The sequence below is a fragment of the Bubalus kerabau genome, chromosome 10, assembly GCF_029407905.1.
Source record: "Bubalus kerabau isolate K-KA32 ecotype Philippines breed swamp buffalo chromosome 10, PCC_UOA_SB_1v2, whole genome shotgun sequence".
Classification (NCBI taxonomy): Eukaryota; Metazoa; Chordata; class Mammalia; order Artiodactyla; family Bovidae; genus Bubalus; species Bubalus kerabau.
Genome location: NC_073633.1, coordinates 20,953,949 through 20,973,784, shown reverse-complemented (window position 1 = coordinate 20,973,784; position 19,836 = coordinate 20,953,949). Strand labels below are relative to the sequence as shown.

Below are 19,836 nucleotides of genomic sequence, written 5' to 3'. Positions count from 1 at the left end.
GGGAGGGTCCCTCTCAACTGAATAATAAAGAATGGATTCAAATATCTGAATTCAGGAATACTCATTGAAGTTAGAAAGAACCTACTTGTCCATCAAGAGGGGATTGGTTGGACTGATCACAGGACATCTGTGGAATTTTTTCAGAATCAAAGCGATACAAAGGTATCTGGTGGTGGTGCTGAGTGCCTGCTCTGCTCATGTCCAGCTCTCTGCGACCCCACGGGCTGTAGCCCGCCAGGCTCCTCTGTCCATGGAATTCTCAAGGCAAGAATACAGGAGTGGGTTGCAGTTTCTTTCTCCAGGGTGCCTTCCTGACCCAGGGATCAAACCTGTGTCTCTGATGTCTCTTGCACTGGCAGACGGATTCTTTACCACTGAGCTTAGTTCACCATTTCATTGCAGGGAGAAAGAAGGGTGCTTCAGAAGGGAGGGAACTCAAGATATCTAAATCTATCCAAATGGATGACCTCTCTGCCTTCTACACCCAGATGAAGGCAAGCAAGCTGCTCAGGCTCACTCCCCTGCATGGCTGATCCCATCCATTCAACTCCCCACCCCTCATTTTTCTCTCCAGCTCAGTCCTCAGCCATTTCCAGTCCAGATCCAAGGTTTGACTTAGTTCATGGGAGAATTAAACACTCCAAGAAGCACCAAATGGGTTGGCGGGAGAGGAGTTGGACACAAATCTAAGGTGGATATTCCCAGAAGGATGGGGCAAGATGAATGATGAGTATATTTGTTATATGCCAAGAACTGCATTATCTCATTGAATTCACATGAGGATTCTATGAGAAAAAAAATTAAACTTGGGGAAAATGAGATGCACAAAGGTTACAGAACTTACCTAAGGTCATGTAGCTAAATAGCTGTGGTCTTGGGATCTTGAACCCAGTCAGTCTGGCTCCAGAGCTTACCTGTGTACTTGGTCATGATGCCACAGGAGAAACTCACAAGAATTCAAAGTAGTCTGTTGGGCTGCCTCCTGCAGAAGAAGTTTCAGGTGGATAGAAACCAGCTGCCCGGGTGGCTATGAGTTCATTTCCATAGGGGCTGGAGGGTAGGGGGCTGGAGCCACCTCCTCTGATTCCTTCAAGGCTAGAGGACCGAGGCCTTTGGGTCCTAAGCCCTGTCACTCAGAATTGAAGCAGGCAGCAAGGGAAATGGCCACCATAGGTCCACGAATGGAGAAGGAATAGGTTAAGTCAGGAGTGGGGGTGTCAGATGCTGATGGTCAAAGCAAGACAGACACCCACCACCAAGTGAGAAGGCAAGGCAGCAGCACTCAGCACTAGCCCCAGTGACTTGCCCCAGCCAGGAAGCATCTCACGTCCCCTCTGCTGGATCAGAAGCTGGGCTCAGGCTGAAGCCTGTCCAGAGCTGCCTCGCGGAAGGAAGTGAGCCATGGCAAAAAGTCGAAGAAAATATTAGTAGTGACATTTATCAGGCAACCTGTGTGCCAGACTCAGCACTAGACATTTTACACAGGTTCACCCTTTTCACTTTTAATCTTCCAAACCACCCTGAGAGGTCTGAATAACCAGCGCCATTTTATAGAGAGGCAATGAGAGCTGAAAGAGGGGCAATGTCTCACCCAGGGCCGCTCAGCTTCTATGCAGCAGATCACATAGACCAAACTTGCAGCCTCTCACCAGGCAGCCTCTGTGGGAAGGAGATGGGGCACCCCTCCATCAGGCAGGCCCTCTTTTCCTTTCCTATTCTCACCACCTACTACCAAGGCATTTCCACTACACTCTTGCTCTTGTTCAAAGGTCAGCGTGCTCAGCTCCATGCCCCTGTTGGCAGCAGCCACCCTGCAAGCCTGAATGATACCTTATTTGTCTGCTCTCACAACCATGCTGTGAGATCAGGCAGGCCTGTTATCCCATTTTACTGTCAAGAAACTGAGGCTCAGGGAAAACAAAACGGTTAAGTATCAACAACCCATCATCTGGGAAAGGATGGGACAGACCCAGACCTCTAAATCCAGTGTCCCTCTGGTACACCTCACGGCATCACCTGTCAACTCAGATATGTTTATACCTCTGCAGACCTTCAGGCTTCTGTGGCTCACAATGGCCAACTTACAAGGACTGCCTGCATCAGGGCTCTGGTGCCAGGATTCTGCAGGTCTCTCTGTGGTCGTCCCCTGGCCAGGAGACATCTTGCCCAGATACTGAGCAGGGACTCTCTTCCTGAGGTGTCCTGAGGCAGTGAAGATGCTGCAAAGCAGACCATGGAGTTGGTAGTGGGTGTGTGTGGCCCCCTGGGTGGCGAGTCCTTCTTCAGGGCTCCTGCTGCTCAGGAGGGCCTCTCTGATAGAAGGGTTCAAGGGGAAGACAACTGTCCACCAGCACTGTGCCAGGCAGGCCCCCACGGTCCCAGAGAGCTGTGGTACCGAAACCACAGGAAGGATTCCCAAGAAACCACAAAGGCCTGCGACTGGAACATCCATCTCTTCTTCAAGAGTTTGGTTTCTGTTGTCTAATGTCTCTCCCCCTAGGAGACAGCACAGGTTTACTTGGGATTTGTTTCAATCCTATTTGACAAATGAGGAAACCGAGGCTCAGATATATAGCAAGCTTCCCTGATGTTTCAATGGTTAAGAATCTGCCTGCCAATGCAGGGGATGTGGGCTCGATCCCTGGTCTTGGGTAGATCTCACATGCCATGAGGCAACAGGGCCTGGGAGCTACAACTACTGAAGCCTGTGTGCCTAGAGCCCTGCTCCCCAACCAGAGAAGCCACTGCGATGAGAAGCAAGGAGAGCTCACTGCAATCAGAGCAAGCCCTCTCACAGCAACGACCCAGAGAAGCCAAAAATAAATAAATAAGTGAAGTAATAAATAGCCAGTTAGGAAAGAGCTGGAGTGAATACAGATGGCTGCCAAGTCCAGAGTGACCCCTTCTGCTGAGTGCCATGGCTCACATTGTCCTTCGACCCAGGCCTTATCTGGAAGTCTCCCTGGCACAGACCAGACAGAGAATTTGGCTCTGCACCCACCCTTGTGAACGCTTGATTTGTACACCATCGATTTTAACTCAGAGACTCAGACTTCTGGAAAGGGTGGGGTTGAGGGAATTCCAAGACATTTGATTGACCTGGAAGGAATTTCAGAAGACAGTATTGCCTCTTTCAACTCTACCCACAGCCAAGAAGGTCTGCCTGAGTCAAAGACTTGCTCCATCTCACTAGGGTGGTTTGTCCCAAGCCCTGTCCCCCATTCTTCTTTCCCTCTCTGCCCCCCCCTCTCACACCCCATCCTGAAGTTTCCAAGGGAGCAGGGAGGCCAAATTCCACAAGGTTTAAATCATAGTTCCATTTCACTCTGGTAATTGGCATTTTCAAAGAGTCACAGATTGTGAGAACTTGAAAGGACCTTATTGATGGATTTGACTGACTCCAACTTTTAATAGCTAAGGAAGATGAAGGCAGAGAGGGGAAGGGGGGTCACTGGGGTCAATCACTGGGTCAGCACAGAGTTTGAGCCAGAACCGGGAACCTGAGTCCCCTGGGCACCACCATTCCCACTTTCCACTCCGCATCACACGGTGCTGTCTCTGGAACAATGCACAGGAAGCAAGGGGTTCAGGAGCAAGCTGGGGACAAACCCACATGCCATCGGGGCCGCAAGGTCACGTCAGAGGAACAGGAGAGCCAGGACAAGTGGGGGAGGGGGTGACAGCCACACATGCTGTTGTTCTGCCCGCTCAGGATTTCTGGACATTCTGACTTTAAGGACATCTATAAAATACAACTTTTAATGTGAAATATTCCCACTTTTAAATAGAGAAACAATTCAAGTTTAAAATGAAACACCCGAGACTAACTCGCAACTGGCGATGGAGTCCAACTCCAGCTCCATTTAATAGTTGAGGAAACTGAGTCACAAAGAGACCACACACAGACCCAGGTCCAGCACAGCTGAGTCATTTCTGGGAATCCCACTTCCGGGTCACCTGTCCTCTCACCACTAATCTTGGGATGGCATCGCAATTACCTGGCCCCCGACCCTGACTTCTCCCAGGGGACTTTACCCTTGGCCCTCTATTATGTTTTCCCTGCGGCCCACATTTCCAAATCTCTGAGTATTTTTTCCCTCAACACGTCCCATTAACACTCCAGAGTAGGCCAGAACATTCCGAGACCCATGGAGGCTGGGAAAGGCTGCAGACACCCTTGCCCTCTGCCAAGCCCTTCCCACATGCCACCCCCCGCCTCTGGACATTCTGCCCTCCGCAGCCCAGCTCAGAACAGCACAGCTGACACTCCAGAAAAAAAATCTCATAAAGCCAAATTAGGAACATGTCAGTGAAAGAGGAAAATGAGATCATGGCCACCCTGCCACCTTCCCCGGCTGGCTAAATCTGTCAGCAGGCCGTCAGTCGCCAAGTCTTCACTGACCCCTCCTGTGTGTCCAGTCCTGCGCCTGAGACCAGGGCAAGGCACAGTTACAGGAGGACATGACACATAGCCTCAGAAAACTGGAGGAGAAAGTTGAGTGCTAGGATGAGCATTGCAGATAAGAAGGGTCTGCTGAGCTCCAAGATGGGGATGGCTAAAATAAACAATGGCACAGCTGACAAATGGGTCTGGAGCTATCTCGAAGAATAGATAGAATTTGTATAAATGGAGAGGAGGGGACATTCCAGGTGTCAGACAGGCACAGAGGTGGGTGAGATGTGGTGGGTTGGAAGAACCTGGGGGCTCAGAGGCCCCAGCTGCCGCAGCTCTTGGATAAAATCCTTCATGGTTCTAAGCTCTGCTTCCTCATCCACAGATGGAGGCTTGGGCCAGATAAGCCCAACATGTTCTTTATTCTTGAGCAGAAAATCGGTGTTTAATTCTCCAAAACTCAGCTTACACCTGATCTATGTACTCTTGGAATGAATGAATGAGTCATTGAATGATTTAACATAAACATCAACCCAATGAAAAATGTGTAAGAACAGATACTAAATAAGAAAATTTTGGATTTACAGTGTTTCAAGACATTTCCCCATCACTCTCTGTGGCTTCTCCACAACAACCAGAGGGGGAGATAGCATGGGTTTCATTAATCCCATTTTACAAGGAAGGAAACCAAGGCATGGAGTATGTTGGAAGGGGTCAGTGACTTATCTGAGGGGTGAGTTTGGGAAGGACCTGAGCCCTGTGGCTCTGCTGTTCTGGGCTCGCTCTCTTAGGGGCCTGTCTGCCTACAGCGAGCATCCCGTAGTCCCACGACTGAGAATGGGGTCTGCAGTCAGCCCATGGGGCCTGTGCCTGGTGGAAAATTCTGGCTGATTCAGGAGGGTTGTGACAGCCCCTCTGCCCATGGGCCTGAGCCTCATACTCATATATAGCACTTATCAGAAAAAAGCTGAAATTTTGACCTCCCTCTGAGTGACCCTGCAGTCACCTCTCAATATGTCCTGAACTCAAGTGAGGCAAGAGAAAGGGGTGTTGTTTGTTGTTTCTCCAAAACCTCAAAAGAAATGTTAAGCAACTTAGATAATCGAAGACCGTACCTGGGGGTACCCTGAAGGAAACTTCATCCTCTTTCCAGCAGGAAGAACCCTATCAAAGAGGGATGGGAGGAGTGGGAGAAGTGGCCTGGTGGGCCAGAGACAGGAGATTGTTCTCTGATCATGAAATTTTGGGAGACTATAATAACTTAAAAGCCTATCAAATTCTATTCAGCAGGACTTATCAGAACCACCAATATACTGATGTGCATGGTGGATCTCCAAATAGAAATCGATAAACTGTGCATCAATTTCCAGACTTACTGGGGTACAGGGTTGTTTTTTTCTCATAGGTCAATATGAGGGTCCAGTGTTCCACCATTCCATATTTGGGGAAATATTGTTCCTCATAGACTCTTCTCCTCACTCCCAGGTCAAATTCATAACCAATCTCCTGCTGCCTGAATTTGGCTCTTCCCTGTGGCAAAGACTGTGGGATCTGTTCTCCCCATGGCCTTGGGAACATAACTAAAGACTGTTCCCTAGGCTGGAGGTGGGTGTGGCAATGGAAAAAGATTCTATCCATGAGATATGAGGGGAAGTGGTGTATATAAGTTCTAGATCATGCCTCTCCTTAATGGAGATGGCATTTCCTCAACTTCCACTTTTCCTCTTTCTATAAACTGAACTCATGATATGATGGCAGGTGCTATAGCAACTATAATGGGCCATATGATGAAAGTTGCTGATAGAGAAGGGCAAAGCAATAAGACAGATGGATCCTGGGTCTTCAAAACCACGAAACCACTATATTTTAATCTGGTCTCTTAAGTTATTACTGCTACATGAGGGAGAAATAAATTGCCATTGTTACTTTGGCCTATAGCAGCTGAACTCATTAAACTTGTGTAACTACTTCTCATCATTCTTCAAAACCTGCCCAAAGGCCACTTCTCCCAGGAAGTATCCCCTGATTATTTACCAATGACATCTTGCTTCACACACTGCATCATCCATCCAATAATGCACTGCCTAAACCAAATCTTGATGCACTGAATTCAATTTTATTTAGTGTTATTTGTTCCAATATAGAGCATGGCACACATCAGGAAGCATGGAAAGATGGCTATTGATTTGGGTTATGTGACCTTACCTGATTCACAGTTGGTTTGGCGTCTCTTTCATTGGCATAATACCTTCCAGATAGTTCCGTATGCCACTGGGGAGGGGGTCAGGTCACAGACCTCTGTTGCCAGCATTCACAGCATATGACACTCAACTGAGACCCAGAGATCCATGTTACCCAAAGAAACCAATGGGAAACAAGGCCAGCCAGGTGGGGTGTGGCAGGGACAGTCCCGGCGCCGAGCCCTTAAATATGACCTGATGTCAGAGGACTGTGTGACACGTAACCCAAAAAGGTCCTGCTATAACTGGATTCTTCCGACATGGAAAAATGAGGCAGGCTGGCTGCCGCCACCACGAGGAGGTGACAAATGTCTGACCTCGGGTGTGAGGATGACCGATTCCATGCTGTCACAGGGAGAAATGCACACCTGTTCCCGCTGGAACACAGTCAACCCTGACCAGCCGCCCTCGGATAGACCAGCTGGAGCCCTGGAAAAAAAATGGATCGTGTTAGCTGTTACACAACGAAGCTGTTGAGCAGCTGCCCAGGATGGAATAGTCTGCCTCATCAAGTAGTGAGCTCCGTGGAACTAGGGGTAATCAAGCCAGATGACCCCTGGTGGGGATACTTTAAGGAGATTCTGGCCTCAGGTTTGGGAAGGGGATTACACTGGATGACTTGAGGCTTTATGATACTGTGGTTTTTCAAACTACAGTGTGAGTCTCCTCTCAAGTGACTTCATCTCAACATTTCTCCCCGGGAACTTACCATAGTGCCTGAAGTTCCACCATTAGAGCGTTATTCATTGGAAGTAAGGCTTCACAATTTCCTGAAGATGCCTGCTAAATAAAGGGATGTTACATAGTGTTACACTTGCTGATTCTGTGAACTTCTTTAGCAGATCCTTCTCCCAGATGACTAGGGGCAATGGTTACCAAACCACTGGTCACCACAGCATGCGGCCCTTATCATTCAGAAGGCAATGTGCAGCAAGAGTGTGCTTGGGTATGGTTGTGATGAGAGAGCAGAGGGCACAGGAGGAGCTGAGAAAGCAGAAGTGGCTGAGTACACCATCAGAAACACTCATCCAATGCACAGCTTGACCCACAGTGACCCCGCCTGCTCCAACAGCCCAGCTTCTGTAAGGCACCTGACTCTTCTCAGAGGAAGGCCAGGACCAGGAGTCCGGAGCCCTGGCCACTGGGGCTGGCTGGCTGCTCCCTGGCAGTGGGCCTCAGAAATGTCTCTGCTTCTCCCTGCAGAGCCCAGCTCCCGCCAATGCCAAATAAGAGGAGACACATACTGGTTTCCAAAGGTGTTTTCCCCGTGATGGGGTCTTGGGCCAGGGCCACCCAAACCTAGTAAAACCCAACTCGGCTTTTCCTGAGTGGTGCAACATTAAGCAAGCTACATAGGCTTTACTGAGCCTTAGTCCCCACCTCTGAAAAATGGGAACAGCAATACTAGATCCAAGAATTAAGATGGTGAAATATGAAATTACTTCACATCAACAGGGTGGGTGATATCACTTATCCATCATGCCATTTTACTACTTAACACCTCAGTAAGAGAAAATAGGCTCCACCCATTAAAGGCAGCTGGGACTTGGATTCAGACTCAGCTGCTGCCAGCTTTTGCCCTTTTCCCAAAGAGCCAGCAGCTCTGAGCTCCTGCCAGCTCAGACCTTGGCCCTCTTACTTCCTTCTGGTGGCTCCATTCAGAAAAAGCCTGGGTGGCAATGGGGCTGTGCCTCTGGCTGCGGGCATGGGAAGCCTGGCCCCCTCCCAACATTCTCTACCCTCACTGGTCATCCTCCCAAAGTGGCCTCCAGTGGCCAGGGTCTCTGCCCTCTGGGCCCATGGGAACCAGCCTGGGACCAGATGTCAGAGTTTTCAGCCCCACCCCTTTCTTTCCTCCACTGCCCCTCTGCTCAGTGGTGGGTAGTCAGGCAACCGTGGGCTTGAAAGCCTACCCGGCCACTAACTGCCATGTGCCCTAGGCTGGTTCCTTAGGGGCTCTGCGCCTCAGTTTCCTCATCTGTAAAATGGACATGAGCAGCAGCATTTCCCAGGGGCTTTGTGGAAATCTAAACGTGGACATCAGTGTCCAGTGCCTCACAGGCCCTCTACAAGCGGGAGTCACCTGTTTATCCTTCCCGTCCACAGCTTACAGCATTGATTCCAGGAAGAAGCGCTATTTTTTCCCCTAATTTTTCAAACCTAAGTGCATATTTTAAGAATAGGACCGCAGAGTCATGTGTACTTTTCACCTAGATTGACTAATTTAGCATGTCACCACTTTTGCTTTATCTCTATTGATACACATCACGCTGTCTATTGCTGTGACTATTCTCTTTCCCCTTAACTACTTTAGTAAGTGTTTTCTAGAAACAATGATATTTTCTTATACATCCACATCAACAAACTCACGATGCAACAGAGGTGTAATGCTCTAATATGCAGCCTGCATCCAAATTTTGCCAATTGTACCTCTAATGTCCTTTAGAGCAATTTTTTTCTTCCTGGTCCATGATCCAATCCAGGATCAGGGCTATGCATTTGCTTGTTGGGTCTCCCTAGTCTGGAATAGTTCCTGCATTGTTCTGTGTCTTTCTTGACCTTGGTAGAGGAAGGTGGGGGGAGGAGGAGAGGGAGGGAGAAAGAGTAAAGAAAAACAAATCCATGAACAGGGGCTTGGTTAAATATGTTTCAGAACATTCATATGAAAGTTTTTTGACCAATAAAAATGAAGTTTTTGAATAACTAAAAATTTTCCAGTAACGTAATATTAAGTGGGAGAAGACAAAAACAAGCTATTGATACAGTATGATCTCAGTTTTATAGAGACACATACATGCAGAGCACAATATTGAAGGAAGTAACCCAAAGACGTTTACCTCAGTATAACTAGAATCACATGGGATTTAAAATTTTTAATGTTTATACTTTCCTATACTATTTATGTGTTTTACAAGGATATGTGTTATTTCTTATAATTAGCTGTTTTAGAAATTGAAGGATAATATGAACACAATAGGGCTTCCCTGGTGACTCAGACGATAAAGAATCTGACTGCAATACAAGAGCCCCTGGTTCAATCCTTGGGTCGGGAAGATCTCTGGGAGAAGGGAATGGCAATTCTTCAGGAATTCTTGCCTGAATTCCATGGACGGAGGAGCCTGGTGGACTTCAGTCCGTGGGGTCGCAAAGAGTCGGACACCACTGAGCAACTGACTCTTCCACTTTACTAACTTCTATAAACAAAATCAGAGGTACTCATCCCTCCTGGAAACATACGTCTTTTTGCCTTAGCAGGGGAGGCTATGGTGAGGACAGATCGTGTATGGGAGGTGGCAAAAGTATGGGATGGAAGCCAGGGTTTGGGGAGAGGGGGGATTAAGTGGGTTAGGGAGTAGGCTAATTACGGAGGGCTGGGCAGGGGCCATCTCTGACTTCTCTGCCACATAAGTGGATGTCTATAAATATTTGCTCCAGACCCTTAGAGAGGAATTGTCAAAGAGCTTGAAAAAAAGCCACTTTGCAGAAAAAGGAACACAGATGACTTTTAAACAGATGAAAAGATACCCAGCTTCAATCATAATCAAAGAAATGCAAAAGAAAACAAGCGCTATTTTTCACTTAGCAGGTTGGCGAAGATCACGTGTGCTGAGAACACAGGATGACTAGCCTGAAGGGAAGCGGGTTCTGCCCACCCTGCAGAGTGGTTTGTAGTATCTGTCAGAACTGAAAACACACGTGCCCTTTGATACGGCCACTCTGCTTCTAGGAATTAGTTCTCAGAAGTAATTGTGCATTGCTCATCTGCAAAAGGGGGTGTGCAAGGGTGTTTATTGTGGTGTTGCTTATCTTAGAAAAAGATTAGAAGTCACATTTTCGGTAGGGGTCTAATTAAATAAACCCTGGTGCCTTCATCTGCTGGAAGACTGTGCTAAAATACATTCATCTCAAAGATAGAGTTATAAGTGATTAAGTCAAGGTGAAGAAAAAAGTTTACAATGTCCTATTTTTGTAAGAAAAAGCATGTACATTTATCATCTGATATTTATAGCACATTTATGGTGTCCTTGGGGTATTTAGGGTATTTGAGGACCTAAATGGGAGTTAACATTCATTATTTACACTTTCATGTAGGTGCATGCGTGTGTGCTCATGTCATGTCCAACTTTGCAACCCCGTGTATTGTAGCTCCTCTGTCCATGGGATTTTCCAGGCAAGAATACTGGAGTGGGTTGCCATGCCCTCCTCCAGGGGTTCTTCCCAACCCAGAGATCGAACCTGCATCTCTGTGTCTCCTACATTGGACCAATTCTTTACCAACTGCACCACCTTACTATTGGGTTATTTGATTGTGTTCACATGTTATAGTTTCAATTTCAATATATAATTTGAAAATAAAGACTTACTGAATTAGTAATTGGATTAAGAAGCCACAGCAAGGCATTTTGATGTGACAACAGGAGCCATAGGGAGCCATTTGTGGCTTTTGAGCAGGGGAGTAGAGCATAAGAGTGGTACTGAACAAGGGGGACCCAGAAGAATGGCAGAGTGGCAGGGAGAGGCTGAGAGTGGGGAGAGGAGCCTGATCAGCCAGACCAGCCCAAGGCATCAAAGTCCCCAGGCAGGCAGGCTGGACCCAGGGCATCTGGGATCAGGGATGGAGGAAGGCTTACTCCTTGAGTAGCCGGTCTCATCCTATTCAATCTGGATGTTTTCTGTCTGTTCCCATGCCCCCATTATACTCACAACTTTCCAGCTGATTTATGGAGTAATTCTCAGCTTTTCAGCAGTGCAGATATTTACTTTTTAACTGTGGTCTCAAGTACCACTCTACTCTCACCTGCTGGGATAGATTCCCTCATCCTCTCCCTCCTGACACTCCCTGTGCTCCCATCAGGACCCAGCCTGCTCTTGTCCTTCATGCAGCCCTCACCTGAGTCTCACCTCTGAGCCCACACTGCTCTCCATCACACACACGGGGCTCTCCCTCTTGCCTGACTCGGTCCTCCAGTGAGCTCTTAGGCCTGCTGTGAGATAGATTACACATGACCTTCTCCTTTATCCCAGCTCCGCTAGGCTCCCAAGGGGTTGTGATGTGTCTTAAGCCTCAGGAAGAGGGTGGAGAGGGTAGAGGGAAGCCAGGGTTTTAGGGAAAGAAAAAAATCCTGTCCTGCTTTACTATACCTTAATAGGTGTACTTATTTTAATATCAAATGTTTTAAATTATTTACCAATGAGTAAAATGAGTGTTTTTAGAGATGCTCCAAGCTGATACATTTATCCCATAGTCCAGGGTTTCTCAAACTCGGCACTATGGATATTTTTGGATGATTGTTCTTTGTTGTGGGGGTTGTCCTGTGCATTGTAGGAAGTAAATCAGTGTCCCTGGCCCCTACCTAGTAGACGCCAGCAGCACCACCCACTCCAGTTGGGACAAACAAAAACACCTCCATGTTTTGCCAAATGTGCCCTGGAGGCAAAATAGGTCTAGTGAGAACCACCCCTTATAGTTTCCATGTGTTGCCAAGTACAGAAACGCATGCTGATGAGGGGAGGGGAGGGCACGGTCTCCCTTTATTGGTCTTCACCTGAAGTCATAACAGGGAGTTTCTGACATCGTGGGGAAGGCAGGCGGCGGCTGGCAACGCGCCCTATAAACTGCAGCTCAGAGATGACCTCAGCTTTGCCACTTGCCCCCTCTCTGAACGCTAACCTGGAAGCCTGGCCTGAACCACTTCCAAAACTCTGAGATTCCCAACCTACATCTAACTACATTCTTTAGGTTCTTTGGTTTTTCACTCTGAACTACCAACACTCTGCTTCTTAGACTCTTTTATTGTTAAGTCTACAAGGGCAATAAAAAGCCTCAAAGGGTTTCCGGGACATCAAAAACAAAGGAGAAGGGGAGACCTCCAACCTTTGTATTTTGTTACACAAGTGAATTAGACACATATGGAATATGTTTCCTTCTAGCTGGGTGCTATTTTAAGATTTAGGAGAAGGTCCTTAAAATATTTCCCAGCCCTTTATGGCTGCCTACATTTTTAGAGGAACTGGCTGTCACACAGGAATTGCAGTCACCAAAGCTGTAGTCCAGGATTCTGAGAGAGTTGGTAGTTGCTTGACGAGGAGCCCTGGTCATCATGACCCAGGACATCCAAGAAGATGGGTATTGCACCTTTGGACTGGAGTGGTCAGGAAGGGCTTTGAAAGAAAGAAGAACATAGACATTTTTATAGTTCTCAACAGTCTCTGAACATGAGATACACTTTCAACTCTCAGGATCTTTGCTCAAGCTTTTTTCTCTACCTGGAAAGCCCTATCTCCTTTGTGTACTTAAAGTGAAAGTGAAAATCACTCAGTTGTGTCTGACTCTTTGCAACCCCGTGGACTATACAGTTCATGGAATTCTCCAGGCCAGAATACCGGAGTGGGTAGGTGTTCCTTTCTTCAGGGGATCTTTCCAACCCAGGGATCGAACCCAGGTCTCCCCAATTGCAAGCCGATTCTTTACCAGCTGAACCACCAGGGAAGCCCAAGAATACTGCAGTGGGTAGTCTAACCCTTCGCCAGCATATCTTCCCAACCCAGGAATCGATCCAGGGTCCCTGCATTACAAGCAGATTCTTTACCAGCTGAGCTACCAGGGAAGCCCAATAGTACTTACTGCCCCCCTTAATCTTCCAAGAGTACATCCATATCACTCATTCTTCTTTCCTAATAAAATACTTGGCAAGTGAGCAAATATATGTATTAATCTAAGAAAGTATGTATGTGTGGTGAAATGTGTGTATGTATATATATATATGCCTATAAACAATGAAATACATACATTGCAATGTGGTTTACAGTGATGAAAAAGTGGAAATACACTGAAATGTAAGAGGGGATTAGTTAAGAAATGGCAGTATAGTCATACAATGAAAAATCACTCACTCATCAAAAACTGAAGACATGGCTGACTATTGATTAGATGAAAAAAGTTAAAAACAGCCTATATGATCTGATATTTTAAAAATATATGCTACAAAGAGGATTCTGGGAAATGGCAGAGTAGGAAGTACCAGGAGTCTTATCTTCCCATTTAGACAACAATTGCAGAAAGTGTATAATGTAACTATTTTGGAGCTCTGGAGGTTTTTGAAAGCTTGCAAATTCCAGGAGAAGGGTCTGATGGTAAAATGCAGTTAATCTTGAGCAATTTCAGCTCTTAGCTCAGCAGTGGCTACCTATCCCCACCCAACCCCCCATGGCAAGCCGCTATACACAGGTACCAGGAGTAGCTTGCACACCATTTGTGAGAGGACAATAAGGACCCTGTCCTCAATCAAGAGTCCTATTCTGCAAACCTGTCCTCCAAAAATGAGGGGGAATTTAAGACGGTCCCAGACAAACAAAAGATTCATATACCATGGATCTGAACCGATGGCTGCTTCTGCTCATAGAGGTGCAAACGCAGAGGTGTGCTAACGTTGCTGTTGCAGCCCCTGCCACTGCTGCGAGTCTCTCTACCTCCAGCTGAAGCAGCGTCTAGGGGATTACAGGGACCAATGCCTCTGCGCTCTCTCTCTCTTTGCTTTTTGATAACCAGACATTAAAGACTAGGATATTCAAAAGCATTGTATTTACAGGGGAAAGTAGAACAGACTTTCACTGAACAGACTCAGGGAAAGGCATAGGCTCATAAAAGACCTGAGAAGACCTTAGATTTATACCTCAGACTAATACTTAGTACAGAGAGAGCCTATAACAATAAAAACAATAACAAAAAGTAAACAGACCTTAATTGGGGGCTCTAATTCTCAGTTACCACATTATTAGATTAAATTTCCAGTTTTCAACCCAAAAAATCACAAGACATGCAAAGAAACAGAAGAGTATGGCTCATTGAAAGGAAAAAATAAGCCAACAGAAAATGCTACTGAGACCAAAAGAGAGGCTTACTAGACAAAGACTTTAAAACAACTGTATCAAAGATGCTCAAAGAACCAAAGGAAGACACGGAGAAAGTTCAGAAGACAATGTGTGAACAAAATGGATATATCAATAAAGAGACCAGAAACAAATTCCAGAGCTGAAAAGACATTAACTGAATTGAAAAATTCACTGGAAGTTTTTCAAGACATATTTGAGCAGGCAGAAGAAAGAATCAGTGAACTTGAAAGGAGGGTAATTGAAACTATGGAGTCTATGGAACAGAAATAAAAGTGAACAGAGCCCAAGGGATCTATGGGACATCATCGAGCACACCAACCCATGCATTATAGAGTCCCAAAAAGAGAAGAGAGAAAGGGGCAGGGATTATTTGAAGAAAAAGTGGTCCAAAACATCTTAAGTTACATGAAAGACATCAATATAATTTCAAGAAGCTTAATAAACTCCAAGCAAGATGAATTCAAATAGACCAATACAAACACATATTGTAATCAAACTATTGCAAGACAAAAACTGCTGCTGCTAAGTCACTTCAGTTGTGTCCGACTCTGTGTGACCCCATAGATGGCAGGCTACCAGGCTCCTCTGTCCCTGGGATTCTCCAGGCAAGAACATTGGAGTGGGTTGCCATTTCCTTCTCCAATACAGAGAAGTTTAAAGCAATAAGATGGAAAGTGATTCCTCACAAAGGATCCTATAAGATTATTAGAAGATTTCTTATCAGAGACTTTGGAGACCAGAGATATTATACTGATATATTCAAGGTGCTAAAAGAAAATGAAACAAAGCCCTATCAACCAAGAATTCTATATCCAGCAAAACTGTCCTTCAAAACCGAGGGAGAAATTAAAGCATTCCCAGATCAACAAAAATTGAGAGATTCTGTTACTACTAGAACTTCCCTGCAAGAAACGTTCAAGGGAGTCCTGCAAGTTAAAGTAAAAGAGTACTAGATAATATCTCTAAGTTGCATGAAGAAATAAAGATCTCACTAAAGGTGAATATATGGAAAATTTTAAAAGCTAGTATTATTGTAACAAGTTTCTGACACCACTTTTTATTTTCTCTATGACTTAAGGGGTTAAAATTTTTAAAATTATTAATCTAAAAGCTAATATTGTAACTTTTGGTTCATAGTTCCATATTATGCTTTCTATATAATTTGAGACCAATGTGCTTAAAAAAGAGTGGGGCTTCCCTGGTGGCTCAGACAGTAAAGCTCTGCAATGCAGGAGACTTGGGTTCAGTCCCTGGGTCAGGAAGATCCCCTGGAGTGGGAGATGGCTACCCACTCCAGTATTCTTGTCTGGAGAATTCCATGGACAGAGGAGTCTGGCAGGCTACAGTCCATGGGGTCGCAGAGAGTCAGACATGACTGACTAACACACACACACACAATACACTAAAAAACAACTATTACTTTGGTTTTAGATACACAATGTATAAACATGTAATTTTGTAATATCAACTAATCAAAAGAGTGGTGATGGAGTTATAAAGGGCCAGAATTCTTGTATGTTACTGAAGTTACGCTGGTATCATTTCAATTTGGAATATTATAAATTGAGGATGTTAATGTAATCCCTACAGTGACCACAAAAAAAATAGGTATATGCAAAAGGAAATGAGAAGGGAATTAAAACATCTCACTATAAAAAACAAACCACTAAATAGAAAGCAAGATAGTAATGAAGGAAATGGGGGACCAAAAAAGCTATAAAACATATAGGAAAAAGATAGCAAAAAGACAGAAGTAGGCCTCATTGTTAGTGAGATCATTAAATGGATTAAACTCAACAAGAAAATGCAGAAACTGGCAGAATGGATTTAAAAAACATGACCCAACAATATACAAAAGCTACTTTATATCCAAAGATGCTGCTGCTAAGTTGCTTCAGTCGTGTCTGACTCTCTGCGACCCCATAGACGGCAGCCCGCCAGGCTCCTCTGTCCCTGGGATTTTCCAGGCAAGAACACTGGAGTGGGTTGCCATTTCCTTCTCCAATGCATGAAAGTGAAGAGTGAGAGTGAAGTCGCTCAGTCGTGCCTGACTCTTAGCGACCCCATGGACTGCAACCTACCAGGCTCCTCCGTCCATGGGATTTTCCAGGCAAGAGTACTGGAGTGGGGTGCCATTGCCTTCTCCGATATCCAAAGATACAAATGGATTAAAAGTGAAAGGTATAGAAAAATATATCATGCAAATAGAAACCAGAAGAAAATGGGAATGGCTATATTAATAAAAGTTTCAATATATCAAGAAGATATAACAATTATAAACATTTATGCACTCAATAATAGGCCATCAAAATATGTGAAGCAAAAATTGACAAAATGGAAGGGAGAAATAAATACTCCCATGATGATAATTGGAGCAATCAATACTTCCTCTCAAGAATGGGTAAAACTACCAGACAGAAGAAAAGTAAGGGAATGGAACTTGAACAACATTATAAACCCACCAGATCTTAATGTGCTTTAGCCAAAAATAGAATACATATTCTTCTCAAGTGCACATGGGACATTCTCCAGGACAGATCATATGTTGGGCCACAGATTTCTCAATAGACAGAAATATAGACATTACACAAAGTATCTTTAAAATGAGGTGAAGTTAAAAATAAATAACAGAAGGAAAACTGGAAAATCCACAAGTTTGCAGAAATTAAATGACGTCCTCCTAAACAACCAATGGATCAAAGGAAAAATCACAAGGGAAATTAGACACTATTTAGAGGCAAATTAAATTTTAAAAATACAGCATGTCAAAACTTGTGGGACATAGCAAAAGGAGTGTTAGGGAAGAAATTTATAACTATAAACACTTACATTGAAAACAAAAAAGATATCAATATCCTAACTTTACAACTAAAGGAGCTAGAAAAAGAAGAATTAAACCCAAAGCTAGCAGAAGAAAAGAAATAATGAAGACTAGAGCAGAGATAACATAGAGAAGAGAAAAACAATAGATAAAATTAACAAAATCAAAAGTTGGTTCTTCAAAATGATCAACAAAATTGACATGATCTACCAAGACTGAATAACAAGGAAACAGAAAATCTGAATAGACTTAGATATAATATTAAGGAAACTGACTCATGCTGACGGGCATCTAGGAGAAGATGCAGCTAGACTTGGTCCACACTGCTGGTTCCTGGAAGCCAGACCATAAAACAGAGGCCTCAACCTCAGCTGATGCTGCTCCTCCTCCTCCACTGGGAAAGGCTCCACAAGGCAGGATACCTCTTAGAGCTCCGCCCTCTCGGACTCCCAGGTCTCTCTTGTCTCTGCCTAACCTAAGTATTGGTACCCTACATCTGCATAGAATAAGTAGCCCCCTCTTGGGTGTGATATGAAATGAAGCCATACATTTCCCCATCTCAAGCCCTGGTGTTCCCTATTATTGATGGACTTAATAGAGGCAAGCATTACCCTCCCCATGTTTATCTCTCCAAAGACATTCCTCACGGGAAGGAAAGCACATTAAAGCCCGTGGATCACAGTGTTGTGATATTGGCCGAGATTGGCTGAGATATTAGCTGGTCCTGCTACTTACTCTTCTGGAGGAACCTGGGCAAGTGAGAGCTCTGGCACCTGGAGCCAGACAGCAGAAAGAGCACGGGTGGGGAAGGACAAGGAGGGAAGTAAAACTACTGACGCCATGATTGGATCAGGCACCAGCTCTGCCAGGACCTCGCCTCCTGGAGAATCACAAAATCTTAGACTGTCAACCAGGAAGGATTCTTGAGTCTAACACCATCATTGGACAGATGGGAAACTGAGAATTCACATAGGCAAGGGAGATACCATGGCTATCAGTGGCAGAATCAGGACTAGAACCTGGGTGTATTGCTCCTGGCCTGGGGTTTTGCTTTTTTATGAAGGCTTTCTAGAATTTTAAAAGCCTGGGGCAACAGGGAACTTCAGAGATCATCAAATTCAGACTTTCTTCAAAGATAGGTATGTTCTAGAACTCCACCAGCCAGTTCAGACAAAAGGACTGGAGCTCTGACCATTTCTGGAGGAAAAACCTACTGTGAGATTTGCATATAATTGCTGCAGGAGACGCAGGTTTAATCCCTGAGTCAGGAAGATCCCCTGGAGGAGGACATGGCAACCAACTCCGGTATTCTTGCCTGGAGAATCCCATGGACAGAGGAGCCTGGTAGGCTACAGTCTATAGGGTCGCAAGGAATCGGACATGACTGAAGTGACTTAGCACACACAAAGGTGATAGCAGATTAAAAATCTGACTAAGCTTACTTGCTGAGGGTCTACTCTAGGCTAGAAAGTTGATAGAAATTCCTTCAACCTATGTACTCTAAACTAGCTCTTGAAGGCCATTATTTTCCCTACTTTATAGTGGAAGACACTGGGGATCAGAAAGCAAGCAATTTATTCAAAACCACAGAGATAGGAAGTTGAGAATATGGGATTTGAACCCAAGTCTATTAGAATCAAAAGTATATGACTGTTCCATCAACTGATCATCGGTTCTTTGCGTGTGGGGGGGGGGGGGGGGGCGGGCAGGGAGAGGGAGGGAAGAGGAAGGGGAGAAAGAAAGAGTTTGAAAAACCAAGAGTGAGTTCTACACTCTTAAGGTCCCTAATGGTGGGAGAGCTGATACTAACAGGCTGTTTGTACAGTATTAGTCTAACCTATCTTCCAGCATCTGCCCCTGCTTTCATTGACTGGCTTCCCCAGAACAGGTCAGCTCTCCTATGACTCGCCCTCTCAGTACACTCTGTGTTTTCTTTCCTAGCATTCGTCGCAGTAGTGATTCATTTACCCATGTAACTGTTTCTTCTCTCCCTCACTATACTGTAAGCTCAGAAAGGTAGGAACTGTGTGTATATTGGTCACCACTGTATCACTTTGCACCTAGCACAGGGCTGCACAAAGTGTGTGCTCACAGTGTTTGTTAGATGGACGGACAGATGCATCACTGATGCATGGATGCTTGAATACTTGGAGGAACAGATGAATCTCAGCTCGCTGGAGACCTGAAATGTGCAGCGACCCAGAGCCCTAGGCCTGGGCTCCTGGCTGACACTCCCAGCAGACCAAGACTCTATCTCTGTCCCCCAAACCCTGCCTATGTGGTGAGTCACCCTGTTTCTGAAAACCACAGGCTTCTTTCCACAACGAGGCTGCCCAGAGGGGCCTCCAGGCCTCAGAGTGTCAGAACTCTGCTCACACGCACAATGACTGCCAGCCCCTTATCACTGCCGCTCCTTTGATGTGCTCTTTGTGAGTCAGAGCTACTGTTGCCTCAATCCTGTTCCTGTTTCAGCAGCACTCTGACATCTT

The 19,836-nt window shown here is 45.4% G+C and overlaps 1 long non-coding RNA gene across 1 annotated transcript; it reads right to left on the bottom strand.

The window, feature by feature from the left end:
* Nucleotides 1-6,141: 6,141 nt before the first annotated feature.
* Nucleotides 6,142-18,144, bottom strand: LOC129620406 (uncharacterized). Its single transcript, XR_008698521.1, has 3 exons — nt 18,083-18,144; nt 7,343-7,416; nt 6,142-7,062 (listed from the first exon to the last, which is right to left on the bottom strand). It is a non-coding gene; the product is annotated as an uncharacterized LOC129620406 (long non-coding RNA).
* Nucleotides 18,145-19,836: the final 1,692 nt, after the last annotated feature.